At 44.0% G+C, this 14,841-nt stretch overlaps 1 protein-coding gene across 2 annotated transcripts in view; it reads right to left on the reverse strand.

The window, feature by feature from the left end:
- Positions 1-14,841, reverse strand: part of dbt (dihydrolipoamide branched chain transacylase E2) — an 80,495-nt gene that overhangs the window by 47,674 nt on the left and 17,980 nt on the right. The gene's annotated exons all lie outside the window — the stretch shown is intronic.

A 14,841-nucleotide genomic window follows, 5' to 3' on the forward strand; every position in this document is an offset into this window, starting at 1 on the left:
ACTGGCTCAACCATTGTGCATTTAATGACTTCTGTTATGAGCTTAATGTTTAGATGTTTGTGCAGGTAAGACAATTTAACAGAGAACCAATAGGAAGTTTTGATCAACATAAGCAATTTATAATGTAGGAAACAGCAGACAAATGAAGGCTACATAATCATTCGCATGAATGTGGGCTACCACAGCATTGGCAATTTGACTAGAAAATATGTGGATGAACAAGTACTTCAGAGATAAAAGGATTTCAATTGTGATCACCAGCTGCATCACAGGCATCCATCTATAATTCCAGAAATGTGTGCCACAGTGGCGATTTCTTTAAGACTGCAAGGGAAGCTTGGCTTCTCCTAAAATTACATATTAAATGGTCCAATATTTACGATTGTGTTAACATTTTAAATGCGTTAAAACGTGTTCATCTCAAAGACGATTTTGTTCAGAATTAGCTTCATATAGCAGGTCGACTTATTCGACTTCCTTCTCATACTTTCACATAGCGTCACAGTGCATTTCCCTGTTGAAGCCTTGCGTCCATGGACTTCAATGGGTCTGCTTTGAACAGTTTTTTTTTCAGTGCTTCAAAACTATACGGTCATTGGATAAATGCTGCGATTACGTCCCGCCCACGGATGCTCAGAATCTCTGGGGGTGAATGGAGGAGTGGGCTGGCCTGGACGCCGGGCTTCTGCTTGCTAAATGGAGGGTCTGTCGAAGACTGCATCTCATTTTGAGTATAGCGATTTTGTACTATAAAAAGTCGCCAAAGCTATTCGAGTTCAGTCCTAGCGCAGATTTTGCAAGTGTAGTCGAAACACAAACTGCTGCAAACTATTTCTTGGTATTTGCTTGGCGAAATTGCTAGCACATTTTTTCATACAATTATACACCACATTCCTTGTTTCAGTTCCTTCATTTCCTCCATCGAGTTAAATATTGTTTTGTTAGATTGTTCGTTCATTCATTCATAAAGTAGGCTAGGCTACTGTCATAGGGGTGAACTAGCGAAATAAATGTATTTATTTATTTATTATGAAGACCGAAAATGAGCTTCCCCTTTTTGAAAGACCAGCAGCCGCCACTGGTGTGCCACCAATTTTATCACATTTACATTTATGCATTTAGCAGACGCTTTTATCCAAAGCGACTTCCAAGAGAGAGCTTTACAAAAGAGCATAGGTCAACAAACATAACAAAGAGGTAGTCCCAAACATTGCAAGCAGCCAAAACATGAAGCATACATTGTGAAAAAACTAAACAAGTGCCAAAATGGAAGACCCATAAGAGCATGCAGTTATTCAAGTTTACAAATTAAAACAACATGAACCACAAATAAGTGCAGGACTGTACCTGTGGAAGAACAATCAATAGTAAAATATTTCACAGCGAGTACTTAACTTCGTTATAACTAACCTACAAGAGCAACAAGTCACTCAATAAGAGTCATTGTGATCCTGGAGGAAACTAACAACAGCCAAGCATTCCTAAGAGCCGTTGTACTCCCGGAACAAGTGTGTCTTGAGCCTTTTCTTGAAGGTGGGGAGACAGTCGGTGTCCCTGATGGAGGTGGGGAGCTGGTTCCACCATTGGGGGGCCAGGCAGGAGAAGAGCTTGTGTTGAGACTTGGCAGTCTTGAGCGGTGGGACCACCAGGCGGTTGTCTGAGGAAGACCGTAGGTGACGGGTGGGGGTGTAAGGTTGCAGGAGAGACTTGATGTAGTCGGTTGCAGTCCCGTTCACTGCTCGGAAGGTCAGTACCAGGGTCTTGAATCTGATACGGCGTTGATGGGTAGCCAGTGGAGAGAGATGAGGAGCGGGGTAACATGGGAGCGTCTGGGTAGATTGTAGACCAGGCGGGCTGCTGCGTTCTGAATCCTCTGAAGAGGGCGGGTTGCACATGCTGGGAGACCAGCGAGCAGCGAGTTGCAGTAGTCCAACTTGGAGAGGACCATTGCTTGGACTAGCAGCTGGGTGGAGTGCTCAGACAGGTATCTCCTGATCTTCCGGATGTTGTAGAGGGTGAATCTACAAGACCGGGAGACTGCGGCAATGTGGGCCGTGAGGGAGCGCTCGTCATCCATGGTAACCCCAAGGTTCCTGGCAGAGGATGAAGGGGTCACCGTCGCAGATCCCAGGGTGACTGACAGATCATGGGAGATGGAGGGTTTAGCCAGGATGATGAGAAGTTCTGTTTTGGCGAGGTTCAGCTGGAGGTGGTGCTTGGTCATCCAGGCAGAGATGTCTGCGAGGCGGGCCGTAAAAACTTAAAAAAAACTATAAAAAGAATATTAAACCCTGTGGATGAAGGTGCTCAGATTATACAAATAGCCTTTATCCAACTAGCCCCAAGGGTCTTCAGAGACAGAAGTAATGCACTGTGCAGCATCATTTATCAAGATAGATTTTGTCATTCTTTAAAATATATATAGAAAAACACTTTAGAAACTCCTGTAAGACTCAAATATAAAGACAATGTCTAATAAAAAATATGTTGTAAGTCAGATGATGTTGTAGGAGTCCTCTGATGCAGATAATGAAGGATTCATTTTAAAAGTATGTTTTTGTAAGTGTAAGAGCCAGGAATGACTTATTAGGACCTATTGTTATTGTTAGTTTTATTATTATTAGGGGCCAAGCACCGAAGCTGCGAGGCACCTATTGTAATTGGTAGTATTATTAGGGGCTAAGCAGCGAAGCTATGAGGCACCTTTTATAATTGGTAGTATTATTATTACGGGCCAAGCAGCGAAGCTGCGAGGCACCTATTGTATTTGTTAGTATCATTATCAGGTGTGCTCACACCTTTGGCGAGCACAACCATTGTTCTCTTACATATGATTATTTTTATTGTTTCTTTTTGCCCCCAAGGATCCGTCAATATCTGAACTATATAGACAACGGAGGTGTCAAAAGTTGTCTTGTTAGCGATTGAGTTGCTTGTATTTTTATTTAGGTTCCGTTGCACAGTTTAGGAGGTTGCACTGTTTTTGTGGCAAAAAGTGCCTTATGACAACGAAGGGTACTCAGTGCTAGCCTACCTCACGTCGGCACACCTTAGCAATGATGCATTAGATACGACGTGATAAAGACGTTCTAGCACGCAATTGGAGCTTGGATTATGAGTGAAAATGCCACCCCCCAAAAAAATCCCAACCATTGGGCTTTGTTGAGAAAGCGATTGTGAGTGGAACTGCGATCTCTGATTTTTTATTCAGGTCGTGAAAGTCGTGTAATTTGAGCGTGTGCAGGTCGCCCGTGGGACCGCCTAGTCTTAGGAGCAGCCATGCTAGATTGCGTCGCAGGGCTAAACATGAACTTTTTCAGGCACTTGTACTTTGAACAAGTACATTAACGTTTCACTTGTCCATACACAAAAGTCACTTGTCCGGGTAAAGATTTATCATTTAATTTTTATTTTTAAATGGTGTTGACGTTTCTAGCTAGTTAGCGTCGGCAGTGGTGTACCCAGCAAGCATTAGCAGCATTTGTATCGGTTAAATGTACGTAGTTAAATATCAGCTAATCTTCAACTGTAAAGTTGCTGGCTATACACCAGTGGCGATTTTAGACCCTTTTTAGAGTCTTTATTAAAATATATATATATTATTCTTTATTATCATTTGATGCTGGTAGTTCATGAAGGGACATCCTTAGTTTTTTTCATTCATTCAATATTTTGCATAATAATACATTATCTATTAATTGTTATCAAGTGAAATTAGGGATTTATAGTAGCAAGGGGGTTTAGCACTTTTGCAAGGCACTGTATTCATGCCACATTCTAATTGGGGGCTGAGCACCCCTAGAGGTCTGATCCTAGAATCGCCCCTGCTCACACGTTCTCACGCCAAACCTTGTACTTCTCACGCTGAGAAGGCAATGCCAACCAAGTAGTCCTGCTAACGTTGTAAACAGTAATGGACGAGGTGCAGGCCCACGGCGTGAAGCAACATAGACACGCGAACACCCGTGAAAGCTCGTCACGGGGCTATTTCTCTTATTTTAGATACAGTATAAGTTTAGATAGCTTGATACGGTCTGTAGAAATCTTGGGACGAAGCCACTTATTTAGTGTTTTGCTAATGCACACTTTGGTCAAATAAAATCAGTAAAATAGACGCAATGATTGGAACACAACGTGAAGTAACATAGCATTTTATTTAGTTCGAGTTTTAACTTGTCCAGTGGGACAAGTAAAGTTCTCTTACACTTGCCCTACAAAAAAAATCTACTTGTCCCGGACAAGCGAACAAGCCTTAATGTCAAGCCCAGAGTATTTTCGTAATTTTATAGTTCGGTCAATTGTACACCAAAAAACACAAGGAGGGCAATGTTATGACGATATGACTATTATGAAGACAGCCAGGTGGTGAGATTTTGATGTAGGTTGCGGTAAAAACTTTGCTTTTTTTGTTTGCTACGTGAGAGCCCTGTGTAAGGCTGGGTGTCAAACCTGCCCCCACCTTTCATATGCTAAAGTCTGGAGTTTCTGGACGGTCTCAACTTGATGGCTCTCACACCCCATTCAAGATGTGGTCTGATTGGTTGTTCTTGTGTATAAAGGGAATTGTAATGCATTGTTCTTTGGATTCTTCATCTCCTGAGACCTTCTCCTCAGTTCTCCCTTGTCCTACTGTCCTACTCCTTGCTCACCTCTTGCTTTCTCTCTGATTTACAATGATCATGGTAGAGTGGGTAAGATTTAAAGCCTTCATTTTGTAACATGTTTGCCTTGTAATTGATTTCATTCATTTGCAATGTTATTAAATGCGTATTTCATTTAACCTACTTTGACCATTCTTGCTCTGCTTTAACCCATATTGTCAAATACCTGGAATTCTATTGGTATTGGCATTATTGGTTCATGCTACACTGTTCAGTTTCCCATCTTCCTTTAAACCAAAGGGGAATTCATTTTGGTTGCTTGGCCAATATTTAACCCCCTACACCCGTCAGCCTCCGTTGACGATTGCGGCAGCTGTTGTCGATCTGCGTCTGATGAGTATTTTCTTAATTTCGTAGCAGGGTCAATTCTACTTGACTGCTGCCTCATCTGTTAAGTCTGCTGAAAGGGGCAGGGAGTCGGGACAATGATTTAATATGTATATCTTGCTAAGCGTTTACCTGCACTGATTAAATGTTGATGAAATGTAGGCTAACTAGTCTGTAGCTAGCTATCTTATTTCACTATGGACATTAAGCCAACAGGTTACTACCACCTACCCACCTTTCTTGGTGAAAAACTGGGTTACAGATTGAAAACCTCTCCTTTGTCTTTCCTCTCTTTTTTCTCTGACCTTTTTTGAAAACCTGATTTATGTTTACTAGGCAACATTGGATCACAATTTCTGGCGACTGCAACTTAACACCGTCACTGATAAGTGTGCTAAGGCAGGAACAAACCATATCATGCAGATACAGGGGGGTGATCGGTCAATATGGATGTTAACTTTTTGGCCAATGGGGATATTTAACTTTTATTGCCAAACACAAGTAAAAACAAAGAGATTGTTAATTGTATTATTATATCTGAATCACATATATACACACGCCAAAGCGGACGTGAGGCCTCGTCTCTGCGACGGTTTACCGTATGGCGATGAAACTTTGGAAATGTCATCACGACCATGTCATCTAATCAATTTCCTACAACAATCAACATAATGTCAAAATATGACTGAATTACAGCTGTTTATACCTGGGTCAACGCTCGCCACGGGAGAAACGGCTTACTTTTTTTAAATAAAGTAACCTAACACAGCATTTCCTTACAGTGACAATAGCTCACTGTGATAAGGCGGGCTTCTTTGAAACACAAGATCGTGGGATCGAATCCAGCCACAGTCATCAAGCATGTCTTGATACCGGTTTATCTGTTTAGCGAAGCCATGTACCCCACGGTAGTTGTCTAGCAGTATTATCATTTTGGTAACTATAACGTTTCATTGTCCGGGGATTTATAGTCAAGATGAAGCGATTTATTGTGCTTTGTAGATATAACGCTGCTACATCTAGCCAGCGCATTTTGTCTCAAAATGACATATTTACCAAACGCATCGGTTCATTGTTACAAAACTTGGTATACGTCTTTTGCGCAACACCATGAAGGTAATCGAAAGTTTCGGGGTAGCGCCACCGCGTTGCCAAAAAGTATAATGCGATTTTAAAAAAGCAAATGTTTTTTTATTAAAAGTTTTGCTTTGCTTCTTTAGCTACTGAATTTCCATATCGAATGCTGCTTGGCCCCTTCATTGCTGCTTGCAGCTATATTTATTATTTTTATTTATTATAGTTATTATTATTATTCCGCCATGGGGTCCTATGGCAGGCCCTAGAAGTGCTTGAGTTTTGAAATTCAGTCATTAAGTCATTGTAAAATGGACCAGGAGCCCGTTTGTTGTAAGGGTTGAAGCTAGACCCCGAAGCCGCCGCCAAGCGCCGATAAGCGGCGCCATTTAAGTTTCAGCCAAAGCCAGCTAATAATTTTGTCAGCCAAATTGAGCCGCCATCTGATATTTTTTGGCTGAGCCAGCTGAAATTATTTGCATCAAACAATAATTCTATCTATCACATAGAGACATACACACACAAAAAATAAATGATAAACTAAACCAGCCAGGCCCAGGGAGGATTAACCAAGAAACTGAAACCCAACAGTGTTACCGGTGTGAGGAGATGGGACACATCTCCTGGCAGTGTGGGAAACCGGCGGATGAGCCTATGCCCACTGCCCACTGAGTCCTCCAGCGCAACACCCGGCCATCGTTTGGACTCACCGATGGCACCCCAGATCGACCTCCCACCTGCCCGGTGACTGTGAATCACCATGACGTGGAGGCATTGCTAGATTCAGGTAGCCGGGCCACCCTGGTGCGCAAGGACCTGGTGGGTCCATCATGTTTGGGTCTAGGGAAAGTACTCCCAGTTTCCTGTGTCCATGGAGACACCAGAGATTACCCCCTCACTGAACTCACAATAACCACTACCCGGGGAACCATGCTCACGGAGGTGGGCGTGGTTGATTCCCTTCCCGCTGTGGAGGGAAACTCAGGAGAGGCTAGTCCGAGTACCCCGGAAGCGGAGAGGTAGGACCCGTCCTGAGAATACTCAAGTGCAACCCTCAGAATCCCTCACTCCAGCCTGCGCTCTTGCAGGGATGGCAGGTGCCCAGGCTGACACAGAGATGGGTCCAGACATGGGAGAAGAGGACGTGGCCCAGGAAAGCGCTCCGATCTCCAGTGAGGAAGACATCCAAGGCACCAAAGAACTTCCCCCTCTCACAGGCCAGTATGGTACGGCCCAGTTACAAGATCCCACTCTTACTAATGCCCTAAGAAACGTGCAGGTGTTAGAGGGAGTATTCCTAGGGGATAGGACCAGCCCTACCGATAGTGTATCAGGCAGTTAAGAAAAATGATGAAGTGCATGAACAGCTCCTCGTACCACAGCCCTATCGAGCCAGTGTACTCCACCTAGCACACTCGCACCCCCTAGGGACCCACCTAGGGGTAGAAAAGACCAATTTTTTGGCCAGGAGTACGCAAAGAGATCGAAAATTACTGACGTAGTTGCCCTGAGTGTCAGCAGGTGGCGCCAAAGCCCTCATATAGAAATCCGCACGTTCCCTTGCCGATTATCGACACTCCTTTTGAGAGGATTGGACTGGACATAGTCGGGCCCTTACCGAAAAGTGCCAGGGGGCATCAGTACATTCTGGTCATCCTGGACTATGCGTCCCGCTATCCTGAGACTATTCCCCTTCGGAAGGCTACATCCAGACACATCGCCAAGGAGCTGTACCTTCTTTCGACTAGTCTGGGCATCCCAAAGGAGATATTGATGGACCAAAGGACGCCGTTTTTTGTCCAGGGTGATGAAGGACCTCCGTGCTTTAATAAAGATTAAACAGCTGAGAACCTCAGTCTACCACCCCCAGACGGATGGGTTAGTCGAACGTTTTAACAAAACGCTAAAATCCATGCTGCGGAAGGCGGTTGGGTAAGATGGGCGCAACTGGGATCAGCTGCTACCATACCTACTGTTTGCGGTGTGAGAGGTACCTCAGTCTTCAACTGGTTTTTCACCCTTTGAGCTCTGGCTTTCCTTAAAGCCCAGGGGACTGCTGGACATTGCCAATGAGGCCTGGGAGGAGCAGCCATGCCAGCAGCGGACCCTGATGGAGCATGTCGGGGCCAAGAGGGAGAGGATGAAGGCCATCTATCCCATGATGCGGGAACACATGGAGACCGCTCAACGGCAACAGCAAACCTCCTACAATAGATCTGCTCAACCCAGGGAGTTTAAGCCGGGGGACAGAGTGCTGGTCCTGGTGCCAACCATGGAGTGTAAATTCCTGGCAACCTGGCAAGGACCATATGAGGTCATTGAACGTGTGGGAGAGGTAAACTACAAGGTGAGACAACCTGATAAAAGAAGACCTGAGCAGATTTATCCCATTAACCTCTTAAAGAAGTGGCACGCCAGGGAGATGCTGTTCAGTAGTCTACCCCCCACAGAGTCCCAGGAACCAGTGCGAGAAGAGGTTCAGGTGGGCCCAAGCCTGTCCCCACATTAACGACAGATGGCCCTGGAACTGGTGGATCGGAACCAAGATGTTTTGTCCTCCCTCCTCGGGCACACGGAGGTGATCCAATACGAGATCCGCACCGTGCCTGGCAAAACGGTAAACCAGCGCCCATACCGCGTGCCGGAGGCTCGTAAAGTGGCCATCCAGGAGGAGGTAAGGAAGATGCTGGAGCTGGAAGTGATCAAAGAGTCCCAAAGTGCCTGGGCAAGTCCTATCGTACTAACTCCCAAACCAGATGGGTCAGTACTGTTTTGTAATGACTTTCGGAAATTGAACGAGGTGTCTGAATTTGATGCATACCCAATGCCTCGTGTCGATGATTTGATAGACTCCTTACAGTCCTTACAGGAGCCAGGCAAATCGCTTGCGTGGTTCATTGTGGGTGGCAACGCGACAGAGTTGAGATTTTCTCAACTTTATGCAAATGAGGAGCGATTATCGCTAGCAATGGCCAATCAGTGTTTTTTTATTGTTTCTAGTAACGTAGCAACCATGGTAAACATTTCAAGCTTTCAAGGTGGAGGAGAAACTAATCGTTTGTGTGGCTGCTCACCCAGTCATATACGATACATAGCTGTATTCGTACAGAGATGTTAATTTAAAAAACGATGCATGGCGCAAGGTTGCCAAAGTTGTTCGTGCTTGTACTTTCAATTTCAGTCTAGTCACATTACGTAACTTCGTTCTGTGGTAACTAGCTAGCTAGCTAGCCCGGGTGGAACTCCCTATCGTATCGACAGATTAGCAGAGACTTTGAGTAATATAATAAAACGTTTTTTACACATGTCAACGTGTATGTCTATTAAACAGTTTTGTATTTTGTATACAAGTTGTATTTTGATAGATGTTGTAAGTACGTAAACCCAAGTCTGCACACTTGGCCATTACAACTACAACAGTGACTTGAGAGCTCTACATTCTACATTAATCTGTCTGAAACGCCCCCAAACTGTGGGAAGGCGAGCGATGGCAAGCGGTTTGCGTCGCTGCAGTGTGAACGCACTGTTAGGGTGTGCTCGCTTCGTAACCACTCTTGACCTTACAAAAGGCTACTGGCAGGTGCCCCTGACCCCGGCGTCCAAGGAGAAGACGGCCTTTGCCACACCGGAGGGGCTCTACCAGTATACCCGGCCTCCCCTTGGTCTCCACGGGGCACCTGCCACGTTCCAACGCTTGATGGATCGAGTCCTTGCTTCCCCACAAGAAGTACGCGGCGGCATATCTGGATGATGTGGTCATACACAGTCCAGATTGGGCCAGCCACATACCCCGAGTCCAAGCTGTGGTTAATTCGCTCAGGGAAGCAGGGCTCACAGCGAACCCTAAGAAGTGCAGGCTGGCCTTCGGCGAGACAAACTACCTGGGGTACACCATTGGGAGAGGGTTGGTCAAGCCTCAGGAAGCCAAGTTGCGGGCCATACAGGACTGGCCCCAGCCCATCACCAAGAAGCAGGTGAGGTTGTTTTTAGGCTTAGCCGGCTACTACCGACATTTTATTACGGATTTTGCTACCATAGCTACACCTTTAACAGAGCTGACAACCAAACGGCACTCACGAATGGTGAGGTGCAACCCTGCGGCGGAGGCGGTCTTCGTCAACCTGAAGCGAGCTCTGTGCTCCAGTCCGGTACTGGTGGCGCCAGATTTCAAGAAATAATTCATTGTCCAGGCGGATGCTTCAGAGGTGGGTCTGGGTGCAGTACTCGCCCAGGCACATGACGGTGACGAACATCCCATTCTCTACATAAGCAGGAAGCTACTTCCAAGAGACAAGAACTATTCCACGGTGGAAAAGGAATGTCTTGCTGTAACCTGGGCCCTCGAATCCCTGCGGTTCTACCTTCTGGGCCGACGTTTTACGGTGGTGTCTGATCATGCCCCTCTGCAGTGGATGGCCAGGAACAGAGAAACGAACAGTGACGCCTTCTTTACCTCCTTCTCCCCGACGGGGACGTCGGTCTCGAGGGGGGGCATGTGTGACATCACGAGAGGCTGGGTCCTGGAGGCGTGCTACATTCCCCGGAGGTGGCTGCAGCCCTGAGCAGCTGTAGTTCCCTCTGCTGGGGGAGTCGGGATCTCCATCCCTCCCTCAAAGAGGGGCATTCCCGCACACCCGGAACTGATCAGACACTGATGACCAAAAGGGTTTGATTAAAGAGGGGGAGCCACAGTTAAGTGGGGTCATGTGACTGGGCGTGGAAGGAAACATAAACGCGTTTTGGCTAATAACTGTTGAAGTATTGACCTTAATAAAAGTATTTTATTTGTCTGTTGATGTCTTGTGAGATATCAAGCCTGACTATTGATAACTTTTCATAAAATTCTAATGTACGTGGCCGCCATTTTGGATTCCATGGAAAAGTGTAAAAACCTTTTGCATATATATATATATATATATATATATATATTTTCTTTTTTTTCTTTTTTCTAATCAATGTATTTATTTCCAAGTGTTTTGCACCCCACACACACGCATTCATATTTTCGTCTTATTTCCCCTAAAGCAATTAAGTTATAAAGTATGTTCAAAATGGCATAAATGATGCCAATTAATACTTGACGTAACAACTTATTGTAAATGGTCAGTAGCCTAGCCTATCGATTAAGGTACGCCACTCTGAAGCATGTACACTGCCTGCTTCATTTGATCTTGATAGGCTAAGCATTCTGTAGCAAATATTAACAATAAACCCACTTTTTATTAATTAAAACTACTTCAGCATAATAATGCCCCTAAAATACATACCTGAGAAAGGGCAGCAATCGCTATCAAATCAACAGACATGTGCAATTTAGCTAGCAGGGGAAGAAGACAAACAACGAAAATCACCAGTTAACTTGATTTAAATTTGCAAGAACTATAGACTTATACAATAACGGGCTTAAGAACTTACAACATAAGTTATACAATTTACAGTTCTTAAGGACGCACACACGGAATCCCAACTGCGGTGTGAAGCGCGTGTCCGTGCTATTCTCCGACATGCACTCTAACAATCACTGCTGATAGGCTATACGGAGCAGCCTGATTTCTAATACCGTGGCGGCAGAAATTTAGCCATAGAGGAAACACTGCACTATATGTTATCATTCCAGGTTAAGAATACCAATGGAGGCTGCGTTTGAAATCGTAAATCAAACTTTTTTCATTTTGAGTGGAAATGTAATTTGCATTTGTAGGCTACAAGTGTACTATTCGTGCACGTCGGGCTGGCCCTCGCAGCGGAACGACAGATTAGTGGCCGCTCTGTCCATTTGCGCACATCACAGTTGCGAATGATCAGACAAGACGACACGCTTATCAACTGGATTATTATTGATCAAAACAGAACGAGGGTTCGGCTGTAGCCTACTTGAAACATACTATTGAGAACATATTCGCTGACATGCATTGCACGCGTGATGAACACAGGTTTTTTATTTTCTTCGTCGCCAACTTTTTTTGCCTTTGGCGCTCGGGATTTGTCATTGGCGCTCGGGAAAATGGCTTTGGCGCGCGCCAACATTTTCTCTATGTAGGAAAAACCCTGTTTACTACCGCTCAACACATTTATTTTTTTGATTTACCTAACGCGGGCCGGATTGGGAAAGTCTGTGAGCCGGTTGTGGCCCGCGGGCCGTACAATGCCCAGGTCTGCCATAACTGATTCTCTGGGGCTCAGGTCGTAATTTCAATCACACAGCACGGAGCAGTGTAGGCCTACAGGAATAGCTGGACCACAGCCAATCAGAGGCAAAGACCCGCCCCATCTCTGTCTCTGATTAGTTTAAACCACGATCTGATCCAACCATGAGTGTGAGTTCCGTCAAAGAAGAAGGAAACATTTTTGTTGCACCCGTACAAATTTTGGTCGCACTCTAGAGCCCTGTTAAGTCTAAGTTTTTTGTGTAAGCGTGGCTTTCGTTGCGACGTTGATGGAATACCTCCCAGGAGTCCCAGCGCCCGAGGCAATATTATGATTGATTGTAAAGAAAGTGTGATCAGAGAACAGCATAGTATAAGTAGGGTTGGGTACAGAAACCCAGTTCGACTATGGAACCGGCTCTTATGCAACCGGTAGGATTCGGACCGGATTAGAACTCATTTCTGTTCCACTTAATGTTGTCGACTGAAATATTTTCCCTCTGTCGCTCCGAAACGGATGTAAAAATATCACACTTTCTCTATAGTCTACCGTTAGCTAGCTACCGTACATGTAGGCTACTTTCAAAATGCCATATTTTCCCTCTTGGCTTACCAAAACAGATGTAAAGGCATATTAACCATTCACTGCACGTGATTGCTAATAAACATATTACACTTGCTCTGCTAGACTATCATTAGCTAGCTAGCTTTTAGTGCATTTAAAATGCCTAAGCGAAGCGGTCGAAAGTGTGGCTGTATTTCACAGCCAAGGATTCCAACATCGCAAAATGCAACAAATGTTTCAAAGCGATTACGTGCAAAGGAGGAAGTTACACTGACATGCGGGCTTGGAAATACAGTGACTTGCTAAAGTAGGCAAATGGCTAGTACAACATAACACTTCATAATAATTTCAGTAAATCAAACAGCTGCAAGACCCAGAGAAATGTTATATACAGCTAGCAAACTAACGTTAGCAACAGTGTGTTACACAATGCTGTAAGATTGCTTATATTTTGTATTGACTCCAGTTCCCATTCTGGTGGGATAGGGCTTATAGAAAATGCGGCTTATAGAAAATGCGGCCTATTTTCTGTAAAATACGGTATATATATTTAAGTAGGCTACTTTAAAACGTTAATATATTGTTACATTTAAATCATTTTCAATTCAAAGTACCGGTTCGGCATCGGAATCGTAAAAATCCAAGTGATACCCAACCCCAAGTATAAGGGTCCTTGTTTTCTTTCAGTCTGTGTCATTTGCACAATCTATGCTTATTATCAGTGCTTGTGAACTAAGCTTGTGTATAAACTGCCTGTATCAAATGTTTTAACTGCGTGTGTACCTACGATCAAGTCATCAATATAAATATCCTTACATGCTTGTAGATATTTAGAAAAACCCAGAAATGGGTAACTTCATAGCAGACCTCCCAATGGTGTTTTCTAATGATAATGATCAAAGATTTAACCACATGAATGTGTCCTGCCAACTCAAATTGCATTTTGTTACCAACAGCCCTCTTATTTAAACCCACTAGTGCATAGTGCCAGTGACACAACTGGTGGCACACAGACAGATTCATGGAACTATAGACAGGGTACAACGCCCACAATTATGTCAGTGACACCCACTGATGTCTGGAATTATAGATAGTGCAGTGCCCGTCATGCAGCTGATGATGAACGTTTTTTTCAGTGGTTTTTGTACCTATATTTCTCAGATCACAATTTAAATTCTCTTGAAGTACATGTTCAACCTCCACATCATCTATTCTAGTCAAATTGCCAATGCTGTGATAGCTTACATTAATGCAAATTATCCTTCATTTGTCTACAGAAGTCATTACATGCACAATGGTTGAGCCAGTTGGTCAAATTGTAGGCCTAATAATTCATTCATATCGATTAACAAATTTCAAAAAACTTTTTTTATACAACAATGAGTTCACTAAACTGTCAAGGTTTTGATGCAGTGGGATTTTTCTCCAACACAAATCACAGTCAAATATAAACAAGTAACAGTAAACATCAAACTGGAATCAAAAGTAAGCATGTATTGAACCGAAATTTGATTAAAAATCTATTTAAATTGAATCGTGAGGTACCAAAAGATTCCCACCCCTACTAATTCACCACACAGCGCTTGTATATATTTGCAATGTGCAGGGAGTTTTGACATCAGTAAACACATTACTTCATGCAATGAAATACTGATGTTTTCTGAAAGTATATCCACTTTATATTGTCGTTCTGTTAGCTAGCCAGCAAACCCCTTTAAAAGCTGCTGATTATCGGTTGTAAAACTGAATTATCTTCTAAATAACAAAACTGAATTTCCCTATTTTCCACGCTTAAATTCAATTAGTTATCATACAGCCTCCGATATAGCCTCCTAGTGCACCTGCTGGTGAAGTGTGAGGGATGACCAGAGGACCAATCAGAGTAAAGGGACTGGGATGAGTTCCCATGATGCCCATGGAGGCACATAAAAGATGGGGATTGTTTAAAAAAATGTCAAATCCTGACCCGAACAACATCAATTGTTCCACAATCGATTATAGAGAGGGCACCTGCGACATTTCGAACTTTGTAGAGTGCCCGGTTCTCCAGATAATCATGGGAAATCAA

Source organism: Hypomesus transpacificus, unplaced genomic scaffold, assembly GCF_021917145.1.
Source record: "Hypomesus transpacificus isolate Combined female unplaced genomic scaffold, fHypTra1 scaffold_100, whole genome shotgun sequence".
Lineage (NCBI taxonomy): Eukaryota > Metazoa > Chordata > Actinopteri > Osmeriformes > Osmeridae > Hypomesus > Hypomesus transpacificus.